This window comes from Narcine bancroftii, chromosome 8 (genome assembly GCF_036971445.1).
Source record: "Narcine bancroftii isolate sNarBan1 chromosome 8, sNarBan1.hap1, whole genome shotgun sequence".
NCBI lineage: Eukaryota > Metazoa > Chordata > Chondrichthyes > Torpediniformes > Narcinidae > Narcine > Narcine bancroftii.
In genome coordinates, this window is record NC_091476.1 from 158,071,410 (window position 1) to 158,090,201 (window position 18,792).

Here is an 18,792-nt window from a genome sequence, read left to right on the forward strand (position 1 = left end):
CCTCTTCTCTGTAGTGCGATTTATCTTTGTTTCTGATTTCTGTTGGTCAAAGTTTAAGCAAATATCTTCAGTGAGAATAATAAAAGAAAGAACTAATCTGGATAGAATATTGGCACAGAAGAAGAATTGGGAATTCTACCAGTCATTAAAAAAGGAGATATCTCAAAAGTTTGGAGGTATTTGTGGGGAACAGCCATATTAAGAAAGTTGGGAACCATTTGTGAGGAGAGAAATAAATATAATGTTTCAGTCAATAACCGCACCCCTTCACTCTCCACAGATGCTGCGTAACCTGCTGGGTTTTTTTTAAATGTAGATATACAGCATGATAACAGGGCCCTTCTATCCTATGAGACTGAGCTGCCCAAATACCCCAATTAACCTAAAACCCCCATAAGTTTTTAAGGTTAGGAGGACCCAGAGAAAACTCATGCAAACATGGGGAGAGTGCACCTTACAGTCAGGAACAGATTCAAACCTGGGTCGTTGGTGCTGTGATAGCTATGCTAACTGTGCCATCCCAAACACCTTATTCCAATCACCTTCAAACTGTGCAAAATGCACAGTATTTTCCTTCTGAGTATTCAACCTGCTTTGGTCTACATTGTGGCTCTGTTATAATGTGATCGTTGGGGTCCTTAAAATCTCATCGTGAAAATAGCGGGGATGCGCTAAACTGGGGTTTCGATCGGCACCCCTGCTCCTTGTGGGAGCTTGACCCCCCCCCCTTCCACTCTTGCTGGGAGCCCAACACCCCTACTCCTCTGGAAGCTCAATGCCCCCCGCTGATGCTGGGAGCCTGACATCCACGCTCCTGCCGGGAGCCCGACTTCCATGCTCCTGCTGGGATCCCTTGCTTGCTTAATTTACCCCTGTGTAATAATGGACTTGCACACCCACAGATTTTGGTGATGGCGGGAGGTCCTGGATCTAAACTCCCGTGAATATGGAGGCCCTACTGTAATCAGCATGAGTCCAATGATTCATCGTGTTATATCCAAATTTGTGTTAAATTGGGGTGCGTAAAATCGAGGTTTCACTGTATATTCCTTACTCAAATGATGCAAAGCAAATTATTCACTTCATTATTATATATAAGATCATGAGCAGGTGTACTGCAATGCTATTTCTGATCCGGGTGGCACTAAGATATTAATTCAATGATTGACAATATTCTGTGTACATCCAAATAATCTGTGCTAAACTTTACAGTTTGGGGGATCAATAGATGACATTCAAATGATGTGGATGGCTTGGCTTCATTTGTCCCTGTTTCCATAAATTCCAATCTCATCAAGCTTCCTAAATTATTGGTTTCAATAACTGTGCCCATGGATCTTTTGAGGAAGAGGATATTTGGTTCCTTTCTGCTGACTTTAATGTCGTTAGAAAAATTACTGAGTCATATAAAGCACAATGATTATTCCTAGGAGTCCAAATTATGGTGCTAAATCTGATTGTGAACAATGATCTTGTTAATTCTGGGGGAGACCCACAGTCAGCAGAATTCCACTGACCTTTCTTCTCATTTGCTTTGTCAGTGGTGAGCAAGAACAGTCATTGTCTTGGAATGCATAAGCAGAGTCTTCCATTCCTTACATGATTTATATTTTAACCTGATAAAGACAGCCGCAGCCAGCTCAGCTCAGCAAAGATGCCCATTAACTCCAATCAAAACTCCATTTTGGAGATGAAACTTTGGAAGCGTTGACCATTTTTATTCCTAGTTTAATAAATCAATTACATTTAAAAAAAAAACCCACAAAATCAATTAGGAGATTCCAGACGCTGATATTTTATATCTGAGATATTCTAAAAATGTAAAAGTTTGTCAAATTTTTGGCATTAGACCTTAAGTAATTGCCATTGCAATATTGTAGCTTTGGTTTCAATAAAGGAAATTGCCATTTCAAATTTAAGTTTGTATGTTCAGATTATTTAAGCAGTTCGTCTTTCTGCAATTCAGACATCAAAGGGAAACATATTTATGAATGAGATACAAAGAACCAAAACCACATTTTTTGTCTCAAATGTCTGGCCTAGGACTGTATTGCCTGGACCACTTATCTCCAAGATTTTATAGTTTATAACAATCAAGGCAGCCTCTATTTCAGATGGAGCATACCGGATCATAAGAAATACACAACAGGGTCTTGAAACTTGAGTCTGAACCTCACCTCCCCATCTGATCCCCATTGTGCTTGATTCCACCATGATCCAAGAAATCCATCTCAACCCATTCCAGACTTAATGACTCAGAAATTACAGCCCTTAATTGTGGTTCCTGATGACTACATCTGCGGCAACTTGAAGAATTCAGGCTCAAAACTGATGAACTGGAATCTGAGCTTCAAACACTGGGTGGGGGAGAGGGACCTGGGCACTTGTTTCAGGAGGCAGTCACACCCATTAGAATAGCGGCCTCAAATTCAGTCTGTGGTCAGGGGCAAGAGAGAATGGCTGCAAGTGTGGCATGTAGTGGGATCCAAGAGACAGTGCTGGAGGAGCCTCAGCCCTTGCTCCTGTCTAACAAGTCCAAGATTCTTATTCCTTGTGTGGATAAGAGTGGGGGCTGCAGGAAGGATGAGCAATCTAACTGTTGCACTGAGGTTCAGGAAGCCATTCAAGAGGGGGGAGAGAAGAGAAATGTAGTGGTAACCGGGGATAATATAGTTAGGGGAATAGACAAAGTTCCCTGTGGCAGTGATAGAGCATTCCAAAGGCTGTGTTACCTTCCTGGTGCCCAGATTCGAGACATTCCTGCAGAAGAATTTGCAGTGGAGGGGAAGGATACAGTTGTCGTGGTTCATATGGGTGCCAACCACAAAGGTAAAACCAGAAAAGAGGTTCTGTTAAGGAAGTTTGAGGAGCTAGGGATAAATTAAAAAGCCCAGCCAAAAAGCTGGTAAAAGGTGGATTATTACCTGAGCCGCATGCAAATTGGCACAGGGTCCATAAGATTAGAGCATGGCTCAAGGACTGGTGTGGGAGAAGTGAGTTCCAATTCATGGGAAATTGGCACCAGTATTGGGGAAGGAAGGAGCTGTTCAAACTGAATGGGCTCAACCTGAATCATGATGGGACCTGGATCCTGGCGAATCATATAACTAGGACTGTGGACAGGGCTTTAAACTAAATGGATCAACAGATTGGAGAGGGATGGATGAAGTAAATGAGAAGAGTGCGGACAAAATAAAAGCAAACATTAAAAAAAGAGAAAAGTAAGATGAGAGTTAATAACAGTCAAGTGAAAAAGAGGCAGATTATCATATTTTAAAAGCACAATGGGTATAAGCACATTTTATCTGATTTACCGTAGTATTCAAAACAAGACCAGTAAATGTGGCACAAATTACTACAAAGGGATATGATTTAGTGGCCAATACAGAAATGTGGTTGCAAGGTGGAGATGATTAGAATTAAATATCCGAGGATATCAGGTAATACGGAAGGACAGGCATGGAAGTAAGGGAGATGGGGTAATGGTCTTAGTTAAGGATGAGATCAGGGCAATAGTGAGAGATGATGTCAGATCTAAGGAGAAAAATATGAATCCATCTGGGTAGAGATTAGGAATAGTAAAAGTAAAAAAAATCACTGGTGGGAGTTGTCTATAGACCACCAATAATAGCATTACAGTGGCCTGTGCCACTGTATTTCAAGAAATATTGATGGCATGTAAGGATGGAACTGCAATTATCATGGGGGACTTTAACATGCACAAAGACTGGGTGAATCATCCAAATGAGGCAATAGAATTCATAGAATCCATATGTGATGGCTTTCTGGAACAGCATTTACTAAACCTGCAAGGGAACATGCTATCTTGGATCTGGTCCTATCAATGAGACAAGTGAAATTAGCAATCTTGTAGTTAGAGATCCTCTTGGAAAGAGTGATCACAGTACGAATAAGTTTCTCATACAAATGGAGGATACAATAGTTTGGCCTAAAACCAATGTATAATGCCTAAACAAGGGAAACTACAAGGGGATGAGAGTAGAATTGGCCAGGATAAGGGGAAATGTGGGCTCTATTGAGGGACGGTTGAGGAACAGTGGAAGACTTTCAAAGAGATTTTTCACGAAGCTCAATAAAAGTATATTACTGTTGAAAGTAAGATGGGGACAGCCACCCTTGGATAACTGAAGTAAATAAAAGAAAGCATCAAACTAAATGCTCATGCATATAAGTCAAGAGCAGTGGAAGATTAGAAGATTGGGAAAACTTTAAAAAGCAACGAAGAACCATGAAGTTAGCAATAAAGACAGGGAAGGTGGACTATGAAAAAAGATTAGCAGAAAATATAAAAACAGACAGTAACATTTTTTATAATTATATAATGCACAAAATGGTGGTGAAAGTGAAAATTGGTCCCTTGAAGGATGAGAAGGGGGATTTGATATTGGGTAATGAAGAAATGGATGAGGCTTTGGATGACTATTCTGTGTTGGTCTTCACGGTGGAGGACACATCTACCTTTCAAAAGACAGATCTTATTGATATGATGGAAGGTGAGGACATAGATGTAATAGGTATCACTAAATAAATAGTTCTGAGAAAACCTGAGGGTCTAAAGATAGATAATTCACCTGATCCTGATGGAATCCATCCCAGGGTACTGAAAGAAATGGCAGAAATTGGAGTCAAGGCTTTGGTGATAATTTACCAAAATTCTCTGTACTCTGGGCTGGTCCCAGCGGATTTCAAGATGGCAAATGTCATACCACTATACATAAAAAGGATGTCGGCAAAAGGCAGGGAACTTTGGACCAGTTAGTCTAACATCTGTAGTTTGGAAAATGCTTGAAACTATCATTAAAAATGAAATTGCGAGACATCTGGATTGAAATGGATCCATTAGGCAGACACAGCATGGATTCACCAAAGGCAGGTCCTGTTTGATAAACTCACTGTTTTTATTGAAATTACCAGTGCATGTGGCGGCAGGAGTGGTGCACATGAGTTTTGCAGAGCCGCATTTGGTAGCAAGAGAAGCTGACTGACTTTATGGCCTTCCACAGGCTAACAGAATGCAGATGTAGCCCATCTCTGCGGCTGAGTAGTCTGAGCCCCCTGAAACGCCAAGTCCACCAGCATGTGTGGTAATACAGCGACCACATCCTGATCAAGGAAACAAAAGTTCCGGATACTGTTTTTATCATCGCCAATGGGGTCGCTCTGCCTATAGATGTAAGAGTCCTTGCACTTACCCAGGTCCATCACTACGTCAGGGAAATGGACCTGCCAAATGCCGTTAGTGGCCTCGGCAGTTGGCACAGAACAAGGTCTACTTTATTTACATGACGTGATTTCGGGGGTGGATCACTTGATAGATATGGGGGATGAGTTCAGCATTGTTTCCCCAACACAGTTTGAGTTGGCACAAGGTGCAAGTACTCCACCGCTTTCAGTAGTTAATGGTACCACGATTCCTACTTTCGGAATGAGGAAGGTCACGATACATACAGGTTCAGCAGTATTCTACTGGAAATGCATGGTGGCCTCAGTAGGTTTTCCCCTGATAGGCGCAGATTTTTTGAGAGAACATGGTCTCCTGGTTGGTATACATAAATCCCGTCTGATAAACATGGCTAACTTCCAAAGTTTGGCCCTTAAAAGAATGCAGTGAAGATTTCTTTGTGATATCAAGCTTGAAAGCATTATATTGCATAGGCATGTACAGCACAGTTAGCCCAGATGTTTCAAAGATTGATGGACGTTGTCATTAGGGACTTAGAAGGAACCTTCGTATATTTGGATGACATCCTCATAGCGAGCCCCGATGAGGAATCGCATAAACGACACCTCCGTCTCCTGTTTGCTAGATAACAGGATTTTAGCCTTTCAGTCAACCCTGCAAAATGCCAATTCGGTACAGCTGCAATTGATTTTCTCGGTCACAGGATTTCTCGTACTGGAACTATACCGTTGCCAGACAAAGTGATTGCCATATGCAAGTTTCCCCATCCTTTTACTCGTAAGGATTTGCAAAGATTCATAGGAATGGTTACCTTTTACCATCGTTTAATTAGAGGAGCAGCAGCCATGATGCGCCCAATGTTTGACCTATTAAATAGAAAAAAAAATCAAATATATTGCATTGGGATGAGGAAGCAGACATGACTTTCGAAAGAACCAAGGATTCTTTGGCATCTGCGGCAAGGTTTGCCCACCCAGAACATGAAGCACCCCCTCGCTAACTACAGATGCATCCGACCATGCAATTGGTGCAGTGTTACAACAACACGTGAAAGAACAATGTGTACCACTTGCATTTTATAGTAGACGTCTTCGACCTACAGAAATGAGATATAGCACATTTGACCGAAAATTACTGTTGTTGTATTTGGCGGTGCGCCATTTCAGATACATGCTGGAGGGTTGAGCGTTTACGGCCTTTACTGATCATAAACCCCTTGTGCAGGCTACCAGTATGATATCTGACCCATGGTCTGCGAGACAGCAACGCCAATTGTCATTCATCTCTGAGTTCATGACTGACATTCGGTATGTTGCCAGTTTTTCCAATCCAGTGGCAGATGCCATATTGAGACCAATTGTCCCTGCAGTCCAGGGTGGAATCGACACGGCACAGTTGGCGGAAGACCAGCAGCGGGATGAGGAGGTACAAGCCTACAAAAAATGCCGTTACAAGTTTCCAGGTTGAGGAAATCACTACTGAGGCAAGCGGTCCCACACTCCTTTGCGACATTTCCACAGGACACCCTAGACCCATTCTACCAGTGAGCTGGCGCAGGAAGATCTTCGATGATATATATAATCTTTCACTTCCTTCCATTAGTTCTTCCATAAACTAGTGTCAACTCGTTTTGTGTGGCATGGACTAAAGAGAGATGTCACCCTGTGGGCCAAAACTTGCCTTCAGTGCCAAAAGGCTAAAATTCACAGACACACCTGTGTACTGCCTGAAAGATTTTCCACAGTGGATGCAAAATTTCAGCACGTCCACGTGGATGTAGTCTGACCTTTGCTGGTTTGTTCAGGGAATGAGATATTTATTTTCTGTTATTGACTGTTTTAGTCGTTGGGCAGAAGCAATTCCTATGCAGGCAGCAGACACAGAGACGTGTGCACAGATTTTTATTTTTAATTGGGTTGCACGATTTGGTGTACCTAGTCACATCACTTCAGATAGAGGTACGCAGTTTACTTCTCACGTGTGGACACAGATTTCAAACTTCTGTGGAAGTAAATTACACCACACAACCGCCTATCGTCCTCAGTCAAATGGACTTGTGGAACGGTTCCATAGGCATTTAAAGTCGGGACTTAAGGTGAGGCTGCAGGGGCCAAACTGGATGGATGAATTACAGTGGGTGCTATTGGGAATATGTACAGCACCAAAGGAAGGACTGCCAGTTTCAACTACTGAGATGATCTATGGAACTCCACTATTTATTCTAGGTGACATACATTTCGGTAGTGACATAAATCAGACAGCTGACTTGGATATTTTACGTCTTGTGAGAGATAGCAATGGGGCAAAACAACCCTAACCCATGGTTTTTCATGGGAGCTCCAAACATCAGGTGCCACATGACCTACTGACTGCAGAATTCTTGATGGTTAGGAAAGGTCAGAAAGGTTCAGTATTTCAATGCCCATATGAGGGGCCCTTTAGGGTAATCAGGCGAGAAGGTGTAGTATTTACATTGGACGTAGGGGGCCAAGAGTGTATGTTCACGATTGAATGACTCAAACCGGCACACACTGACCTTTCAAGACCGATCTCGTCACCACTGAAACATCCCAGAAGACACCCCAGGAATCTGCGTCTGGCAGCCATGATTCTGGAGGGGGGGTGGTGTAGCAGCAGCCCCATGCGTACAACAGAATCGCACGCAGCCACTACAGTTTAGCAAGCGCATTACCAGAGCGCGTAGCCTCCAACGATGTCCCAGTCCTCCAGCTACAACCCAGGCACCAGCAATTAGGAAAAGCTCGCAAATAAGAACCCAGGCTTTTTATAGCACCCGACACCTGAGGCTGGAAAGTGACGTCACTACCGCATCCCAGAAGGCTCAGCGTGAAACGCGCAGAGGGAACTTTAAAAGCTGTGGTTAAGCACAATAAAGCTACTGATTCCTGAGTTTACAGACTCCAATGTCATTTATTGCCACTTGTGTAAGGTAGTGCCGTCAGATAGGCCACTACAGTACTCTGGGCAGGTCCCAGCAGATAGGCCACGACAGTACTCTGGGCAGGACTCAGCAGATAGGCCACGACAGTGGGCAGGTCCCAGCAGATTTCAAGATGGCGAATGTCATATCACTATTCACAAAAGGATGTAGGCAAAAGGCAGGGAACTATGGGCCCATTAGTCTAACGTCTGTAGTTTGGAAAACGCTTGAAGCTATCATTAAAGTTGAAATAGTGAGACATCCATCTGGATTGAAATGGATCCATCAGACAGACACAGCATGGATTCAACATAGGCAGGTCCTGTTTGACAAACTCACTAGAGTTCTTTGAGAATATAACTAACTCAGTAGATAGAGGGGAGCAGAAGGCCGTTATTGACCTGGATTTCCAGAAGTCGTTTGATAAGGTGTCGCATTAAATACAAACATAAGTTAAGAATATATACAGTTGGGGCTGATGTATTAGCATGGATAGAGGATTAGTTAACCAATAGTTGGGATACAGGGGTGCATTTCTAGTCAGTAATCATTGGTGAGTTGGGGTCGCTGCTGAGCCCACAACTGTTCACAATATACTTTAATGATCTGGTAGAGAGGACAGAGTGGAGTGTATCTAAATTTGCTGATGTTACTAAATTGAGTGGAAAAGCAAAATGTGCAGAGGATACGGAGAGCCGAGAGAGATATAGATAGGTTAAATGTGTGGGCAAGGGTCTGGCAGATGGAGTACAATGTTGGCAAAGGAAAAATGGAAGAGCTGATTATTATTTAAAGTGTAAGTGATTGCAGCACGCTGCCATACAGCAGGACTTGGGAGCGTTTGTGCAGGAATTGCACAAGGCTGGTTTGCAAGTGCAGCAGGCAGTCAAGAAGGCAAATGGAATGTTGTCCTTCATTGCTAGAAGGATTGAATTTAGGAGCAGGGAGGCTATGCTGAAAGTGTGAAAGGAACTGGTGAGACCGCATCTGGAGCACTGCATGCAGTTCTGGTCTCCTTACTTGAGGAAGGATGTACTGACCTTGGAGGCAGTGCAGAAGAGGTTCACCAGGTTGATTCCAGAAATGAGGGGTTAGCCTATGAGAAGAGATTGAGTCATCTGGGGCTGTACTCACTTGAATTTAGAAGAAAGAGAAGGGATCTCATAGAAATACATAAAATTATGAAAGATATAGATAAGATAGAGGTAGAGTAAATTGTTCCCATTGGTGAGAGAGACTAGAAATACAGGACATAGTCTCAAGATCCATGGTAAAAGAATTAGGACAGAGATGAGGAAGCAAGAATTGTTTTTCCTAGAGGGTGGCAAATCTATGGAATTTGCCGACTATTGAAGCAGTGGGGGCTACCTCAGTAAATATATTTCAGGCAGATTGGATGGATCTTTACCAAGCAGAGGAATAAAGGTATATGGGGAAAAGGTAGGATGGTGCAGATGAGCCTACCATCAGATCCCCCATGAGCTCATTGAATGGCAGAACAGGCTCGACAGGCCGGATGGCCGACTCCTGCTCCTATTTCTTATGTTCCAGAGAACCTGAGAGAGTCTTCCACTTGACCAAATCTAAAAATGACTGTGATAGGTGGGCTTCTGTAAAGAGCCTTCCAAATGCTCCAAAATGGCAGGAGAAATAAATTATTGCTCTGAGAAAATGAAATCCATAGGAGGTAAAAATATGTAACTGAGGCTTCGGGCCTGAGCCCTTCTTCAAGGTATGATCAAGAGCAGGAAGGTGCCTGAATAAAAAGGCTGAGGAAGAAGGTAGAAAGTGTGGGGGAGGGGGAGATGACAGAATTTATCATGGGAGAGTATGGCTCTGAAAATGAAGAGCTGGAGAAAAGGAGACAGAGGGAAAGGAAAAAAGAGTGTGACAAAGGTAGAGAAAAAATGATTAAGGATGGGGAGGGGAGAGACAGTGGAGGTGGTGGGGGGGGGGGGGGGCGGGAGAGGGGTAATGGAAGCCAGGAAGATGTTAATGCCATCCGGTTGGAGGGTACCCACACAGAATATGAAGTGTTGTTCCACTAAATTGTGAGTGTCCTTAGTCTGTCAGTGCATGAGATCGTGAACAGACATGTTGACATTGGAATGTGGCAGGGAATTGAAATGAGTTTTCACTGGGAGAACCTTGCTTTTGCAGTTGACAGACCGAAGTTGCTGAGCGAAGCAATCTCACAGCCTGCATCCAGTCTCACCGATGTGGAGGAGACCACTATGGGAGAATTGGACGCAGTTCATGACCCCTGTAGATTCACAAGTGAAGTATTACTTCACTTGAAAGGACTGTTTGGAGCCATGGGTGGTGGTGAAGGAGGAGGTGTGGGTGAAAATGGAGCACCTCCTGTTGTCACAGGGATAGGTGCCAGGAGGATGATTGGTGGGAAGAGAGGAGTGGATGAGGGAATCATGGAGCGAGCAATCCCTGTGGAAGGCTGAAAGGTTAGGAGAGTGGAAGATGTGTCTGGTGGTGGGATCATGAGGTAGATAATGGAAATGGCAGACGACGATATGTTGCATGTGGCGGTTGGTGGGGTGGTAGGTAAGGTCAAAGTGAATCCTGTCCTTGTTTCGCTTGGAGGCAGAGAAGGCTAGGGCAGGTGTGTAGGTAATAGCCTTTAACAAGTTATCTTTGTGAACTGCCAAGTTATGTCCATTCTGTAATTTGACAGGATCTTTTGAGGTTTACAGTACCTGATATTACTGCAATTTTCTGTCTGTCCATTATATAAGACACTGCTGATGTTCCTAATTAATGATCCATTCAACAATTGATTACTGAAGGGTCAATGAAACCGATCCCTCAGAATATAATTTTTGTCACTAGTTAATGGTGTTGGATTGGCTTGAGTTCACTGAAAATACTTTGTGAATCTTAAAATATTTTTGATTGCATAAAGGCAGTAATCAGAGCAAGCTCTCCCATATCAGAATGTCAGAAAAGAATCTTCTAGCAAGTGGAGTATTGGAATTACCATTGCACAATTCTTTCCTGGCTGCAGCTGATCTCCTACTGTGATGAAAGTCTTTGATCTCCAGAGCCCCTCCAATGCCCATCTAAGATATGCTTATGGAGATCAAAGACCTCTATCACATAGATCAGGTGTTACATGAAAATGATAAATCTCCTGCACTTATTTGCTGGCTTCATTTATGACACTGAGATATTGGAAGAATTTGTCTTGATTAATGCATTTGTCCAACATATTGTAACATCCTGCTCCCGCAATCAGAAGTATGCTATCTTGTACCTTATCATTGAGAATAATTTTCCGTCATGACCAGACATCTCCCTTCTCAGACCTGAAATTCCATAGGACCTACTTCTTCACTCCATTATTATTGGATAGAGTATTAACATAATTAGAAACAGAATCAAAATTTATTGTCATGAACATGTCACAAAATTGATTGTTTTGCTGCAGCGTCACAATGCAAATATTATTATAGAATTACATTTAAAAATAAATAAATTTGTGTAAAAATAAGAGAAAGTGAGGTAGTGACTGTGGTTCATTGTCCATTTAGAAATCTGATGGCAGAGGGGAAGAAGCTGTCCTTGGGTACCACTGGGTGCTCATCTTCAGGTTCCTGTACCTTTTTTCCTGGTGGTAGCAGAGTGAAGAGGGCATAGTGTGGGTGGTGAGGGTCTTTGAGGATAGAGGCTGATTTCTTAAGACACAACCTCTTGTAGATGTTCTCAGTGGAATGGAGACTGCTACCTTTGATGGCCCTGGCTGAGTTCACAAATCTCTGTCATTTTTTTCTTGTCCTCTGTATTGGCACCTCCATTCCAGACAGTAACACCATCAATCAGAATGGTCTCCATGGTATACCTGTAGAAATTTGCAAGAGACTTTGATAACATACCAAATCTCCTCAAAACTCCTCACAAAGTATAGCTGAACATCAATGGGGCACATCAGTAATGCCTGATGTTGTCAAAAGATTGGAGCCACCTCAACATTGGAAGCCCAACAATGCCCTTCCCAGATGCAGAGTGTGCCACCAAAATTCTCATGACATTTACAACCTTCACAATAATTTAACTTCATTGTTGGTTGCTTCACAATTAATCCAGACAACTTCCACTTGCTAATGGTGTCCTTGTGTTCACAGGCTTACTCTAGCCATTCTATATACGTCCATGTGCCCACTGACCTGGATATTCATTCTCTATTAGAACTGATATGAGGCTCAATCAGCTCAAATAAGACAGGAAAGATGAACACTGAGCATTTGAAAACATGTCATTTGCATGATACTTATACAAATCCAGTCAAAAATTAATGGCTGCTCCTCCAGCTGCCAATTGTGGCTTTCGAATTGAAAGGGCGCAGTTTCTGAACAGATTATCATTAAAATATCAGAACTAATTAAAAATTTTGGATGGAGATTTGTACAAACAAAATAGTATCGGAATGATTCACAATGGTGTTCTCCACACAACTTCCAGAAAGAAAAGTAAATGACTTTCAGAAAAATTAATAAAAGTTTTTTAAAGTTTTTACTTATAAATTCTAGGGATAGTTCCCTGGACAAAATTAAACAAAATCTATGGGGACGAGATTTTCAACAGCCATTTTCTGGAAATACATGAAGTTCTATTCATCCCCTCCTTGAGCTAGACTCTCATTATTACAATTTAAGGTAGTACACCAGGCCCACTGTCCCAAAATTCAATTGGCTAAATCCTATCTTAACCTCTCTTCCAAATGTGATAAATGGTTAAATGAAGATTTTTGGGAAGGGGTATTTTGTACCTTGACCTCAGTTCTTAATATTAATTAGACTCTAAATACTTTTCTTGCTCTCTTTGGAATAAGTGGGCTATCTGGTTTAATTCTGACTGCTTCACAGTTTCATGCAGTTGCCCTTTTCTCAAGAAGGGCCATTTTAATGAGATGGAAAGATGCTGTCCCTTCCACTCACATTTACTGGTTATCTGATATGATGGCATGTTTGACTTTGGGGGAAAAAAAAGGTTCCATTACTGAAATGAATGTTTCTTTATGCGGTTCCTTTCTCAATTACTTCCAAAAATTTGTAAGATTAACTAGCTTTGGTTTTTGAACTCAATGTTTACCTTCCTTTTTTATTGCTAGTTTTGGATTGTTGGTGTTAGGCTCCGAAGGGAGGGGTTTGAATTATATATGTACTCTAGTGTTTTTCTTTTTTTGTTGCACAAAACAATATTTATTTATTTCCATAGATGAAATACTTGTTTTATACATGTATTGCTTGTCTGTATAGCGTTACGTCTGGTTGCGTGTATTTCACTAAGGACTGGAGAACGCTGTTTCATCAGATTGTATTTGTACAACCAGATGACAATAAACAACTTAATTGCTTCATTTTGCAGAGCATAAATAACATATTTGCTGCTTGTTTAATGGGTTTAATGTATTGTATATGTTGAAGGTTTAGTGGGTGGGGAGGGGGTGGGAAGGAGGGAGGGAAGGGAGGGGGAAAAAGGGGAGAAAATGACACTGTGTATATTCAAGAGGGAAATGTTTATCTTTCTTTTTAATGTAACACAGGTCTCAGAACTATTTGTATTGCTATATGAAATTTGTTAATACTTTATTTTATTGTCATGTACCTATGGAACAATAATTTAATAAAACCAATTTTAAAAATTGAAAAAGATTGATAGGACATTTGTTTTGATGAGCATACTTTGAATTATTACTTCAATTCAACATGAATTTGTTCTTTATTAATTTAGAGATCATTTGGACTTGTTACTGTCATGGTATTTTGGATTCTAGTGTGAATGCCATCAACTCAAATGTAATAGCCATGTAATAGTTGACCCCATAGATATAACATTAAAATAGGTCTACAGAATTCAACTTTACATGAGTATGTATGTTATATCAATGTTTTATGACCATTAAAACAACCAGCACAGAGGACATGGATGAAGTGTATATATATCCGTAATATAAAGCTTGTGTAATAGGATTAGTTGTCCTCAGCTTTTTACTAAAATTTTGATGTATGGTAATACAATTTAAAAATACAATTTTCTGCAACATTGCCCCAAAACTGCTATCCATAGGCTCAGCTGTCACTCAGAAAGGAAAAGCTTGGAAAGTCTTTCACAACAGAAACATCACTATCTACAAATGATCTTCGACATCATGGCTTGGAAATCTGTCTCTATTGCCTCAAATTCTAGGAACACCCTTCCTGTTAACACCTTCAATAGACTAAAACCGTTCCAGAGCAGCTGACCAACACTTTCCATGCTTCAGTCAATTGTAGAAATTATCTCACATGAATAATATACCTATTTCTCTGGATGAGATAACTGCATTAGTATAATTAATTGTTCCACAGGGAGGAGAGGTTGGAGGAGCACATTCAGGAAAGTTTTGACAATGCTGCCTTTAATTTTCCTTCTATTAAAATAACTAATTAAAATTGAATGAATTATAAAGAATGGATAGGAAGTCACAAAGCTATGATCCAATGATATCCCAAGATTGGTTCCATGGAGCTGCATCTGGCATATTGCTTACAATTCTGGTTTCCTTACTTGAAGAAGGATGTACTGGCTTTGGAGGCAGTGGAGAGGAGATTCACCAGGTTGATTCCAGAAATGAAATGAGGAGAGATTGAGTCATCTGTGTCTGTACTCGCTGTAAATTAGGAAAATGAAAGGAGATCATAGAAATGTATAAAATTATGAAGGACATAGATAAGATAGAGTTAGGTAAGTTGTTTCCGTTGGTGGGGGAGACGAGAACTAGGAGTTCAGGATTCAGGATTCAGGATTCAGAGTAGTAAATTTAGGGTGGAGATGAGGAGGAATTGCTTTTCCCAGTCGATGGTAAATCTATGGAATTCGCTGCTCATTGAAGCAGTGGAAGCTATCTCAATAAATATATTTAAGACAAGTTTGAATAGATTTTTACATTGTAGGGGAATTAATGAATATGGGGAGAGGGCAAGTAGGTGGAGATGAGTCTATCATCAGGTCAGCTATGATCTCAATGAATGGCTGAAGAGGCTCGATGGGCCGGATGGCCTACTTCTGCTTCTATTTTTTACGTTCTTTTGAAACGCGCGACTGGACAATTAGTCCATAGGCTTTTTTCTCCACTTCTATTTGTCATTAAAAAGGCAACTTTTAGTTTTCCAAGTCTTCCAAGAACCTTAACATCAAAGGACTTTCCACCTGTACAATGGTAAGAAGTGAAGCTTTCAGGAACGTTGGTTTCTCCAGAAAATTAGGGTTGAGTAGATTGCGTAAAAAATGTGTCAATAAGTTTATTAAATACTTTGAAGCAAATGTCATTCTGTTTATTTGAAGTAGATCAATGTTTTTGCTTAAAAACAAGTTGAATGCCGTCAGACAAATGTGCTAACGCTGTCGTGTTTATCCTGCAGCATCCGTAGAAGATGCACAAGTGCACTTACTCTAACATATATTTTCTTCCTTATACACATCTGTTCTATAAATGCAAAGAATTAGTTAACAGTCTGAAAGAAACATTGCAATGAAGCCACACACTATTTCATAGCAAAAATAAATGTTCGCTTTTTAGAAAAAAGAGTTCTGCAACAGGCTTACTTTTAAAAACTTTGTAATTATGGAGAAAAAAGTCTAAAGATTAACAATGTACTTGCTAAATGTTCCAGGAACTGAAGACTGATTCCAAATCCAGCTTGAAAAAAAGCGATGATTTGCATGCCTGGATATAAAGGACTTCTTGATTTTTACAATGAATGTTCTTTAAAAGAAGGATAATTTGTAATCTGTTAGATGATTACAGGTAGATAAAAATTTTCAGAAATAAAGGAGAAATTTGTTATCTGCATTATATTCTTTTTTCGCTTTTTTGAAATAGTAGGAGGCCATTCAGCACATTAAAAGACTCTGGCAGTTCAAGGCATTCCTAACAGTCTCATTGCACACTTATTTTCATGCAACCTTTTCTCTCTCATACCTGATTCCCATGCCCATCAGGAATAATTCATAGTCACCAGAAGGCATCCTTTTGAATGTCAGAAGAACTGGAGAAAACCACATGGTCACAAGGGAAAAAAATTCAATCTCCACATAGTCTGCAACCAGGTTGACAGAGATGTGCAGTAGCATCAGTGCTGCTTGTGCAAATCCAGTTCCTCCTAACAAGTGTTCGTTACATTATTATCTGACAACAATGTAATCATTGCTCTTTTGCAAACAGTCGATAAACTGCAGGAACAAAATCCACAGTTTCACATTACACTTTTTAAAATACTTTTTCTTGGTGCATGTAAGGGAAGGAATTGAAAAGTTGCGATGCATGATTTACAGCAAAGATCCACTCTTGATCTAATCGTTGTACCATAAACGTAATCAGTTTCTACATTCAATTTTACAATTAATGGAGGGTTTGCACATTTTCCATCACTAATGCAGATGATAGTTCTGGAGCATTCCAATCCATGCCAATTAGCAGAAAATATTTACATACATCATGTCCTGTTGAGATGAAAGATTTCAGTTTCATCATTGTTAACGTGCTTTCCTGTTTAGGAGGCATCCCTGGATAGACTTAAAATGAACACATGTTTTCTACAAACCGTTGTATGATAAATGCAGCACACTGGATATTGGTTCTAAGATCATATGCTTAAAAACATTCTTTCATGCTCCAGTTCTGTTTCCTTTACTTGGAAAGATCAGTGAAATGTTACATTTGGGAAAAATCTTCACCTTAGTTTTGGAAAATCAGCATAAGTTGTCATAATTAAAGTTCTATGAGGTCTGCTGGTGATGTTTTCATGGCAAAAGCAGTCTGGATTTCTTAACACTGACATCAGGAGCTCAGCCCTTGCACTCTGGGATCCTTATGATTTTATCTTCAGATTGAGTCAATTCCATTTGGATACAAACATAACTTATTTTTCTGAGTGAAGGGAAAGGGAAGGAAAATGCATCCAGGAAGTCCTCTTTAAATAAGGAGAGGGGACTCTAATTTTGTCTTCTAGGTCTGACTGCTACTTGGTAAGAGCAATTAAGTCACAGTGCCTTTATACCAAAGTCAAGGTAACTGGAAGGGGTTTAGATATAGAGCCTGAACTAGTAGTCCAAATAACATCAATTATTCTTTACTATTTTTCTTGGTTAATATCGCTGGACATTTCGTCCTGAGATCAAATATCACGATTCTGGGAGTATAAGGGATATATATTTAACTTTTACGTAGCAGGGAAATTATTGCATAGTAAGATACTTGGTCACTCATTCTTCCATTGTTAGTATGAGTAATGTAGTAGTTACGTTACCGATGAATCGGTGTAGAAGTCTGCTTGGAAATGAAAGTAAAAGCCAAATCTAATCCAACCTAACCACGGACCAACTAACCTCCCACTTTATCTGTATCTCCTCTCATCCAACTTCTCGTGGAAGTCACAATAAGTATAACAAACTTAAAATTCAGATTTATTGTCAGAGTAACCACATATAACCCTATAACCATTTACGGAGCGGAAACAGGCCGCGTTGGCCTTTCGAGTCCGCACGGTTCACTGATTTTGTGCGCCCTCTTCAGGCGTTGGTCCCGGTAGATCTTCATTCAATAACGATGGATGAATTCCTTCTTTAGCTCCCTGAGCAGTGCTCTCTCCTGCTCCAGAATCACCTCTGCACATATATAACATCACATACAACCCTAAGATTCTTTTGCCTGTGGTTTGGGCAGAATTTCTACTTATCATTAGTACTTAAGAAAAGAAAAGGGGTAGCACAGTTGGCGTAGCAGTTAGCTCAATGCCTTAACCGCGCAAGGGACCGGGCCCAGACCACGGTTTGAATCCCTCACTGTCTGTAAAGAGTTTTTACATTCTCCCCATGTCAGGGTGGGTTTTCTCTGGGGGGGGGGGGATTTCTCCGGGAGCTCCAGTTTCCCCCACCATTCAAAACGTACCGGGGGTGAAAGTTAATGGCTGGTAAATTGGACGACACGGACTTGTGGACCAAAATGGCCTGTTACCGTGCTGTATGTCTTCATTTAAATTTAAATTTATATGAATAATAAAGAGAGAAATGTAAACAAATAAAAAAAATGAAAATGTAAGTGTCAAGAACAGGGGTTCACATTCCCATAATTACAAGCAAGCCTCGCTGCCATGGCATGATGTAAACTTGAATGTTTTATTGGGCCTGATTTGAAACTATCATGTTTAGTCACGTGCAGTATAATTTGACCGTCATGTCAGGCTAATGTCAGGTTGCCAGGACATGGATGTGTGTACAATTGATCTGCAGACATGAGTCCAAATCCCTCTGCAGCAGCTAGGGAATTTAAATTAAAAGAATAAAGTCAATCTGAATAAAAAGTATGATTATAACCATGAAATTGCCAGATAGTCATAACAATCCATCTGGTTTCATGATATCCTATGAAGGATTATCTGTTGTCCCTACCTAGTTTGGCTTGTTGGACTCAATGTATGGTTGATTCTTAACTGTGCTATGAAGTAACCAAAAGTCACTTGGTTTCTGACAATAAGGGATAGACAATAAATGTTGGCTGTGGCATGAATTTCACATTCCATGATATAATGAAAATGATATTATCAAAATGATACAATGTAATATTAAGCATAAGTACTAAAATGAAACATGAAGA

The 18,792-nt window shown here is 40.7% G+C and overlaps 1 long non-coding RNA gene across 2 annotated transcripts in view; it reads left to right on the forward strand.

Annotated features, from left to right (window-relative positions):
• Positions 1 to 18,792, forward strand: part of LOC138741921 (uncharacterized) — a 35,692-nt gene that overhangs the window by 11,345 nt on the left and 5,555 nt on the right. The gene's annotated exons all lie outside the window — the stretch shown is intronic.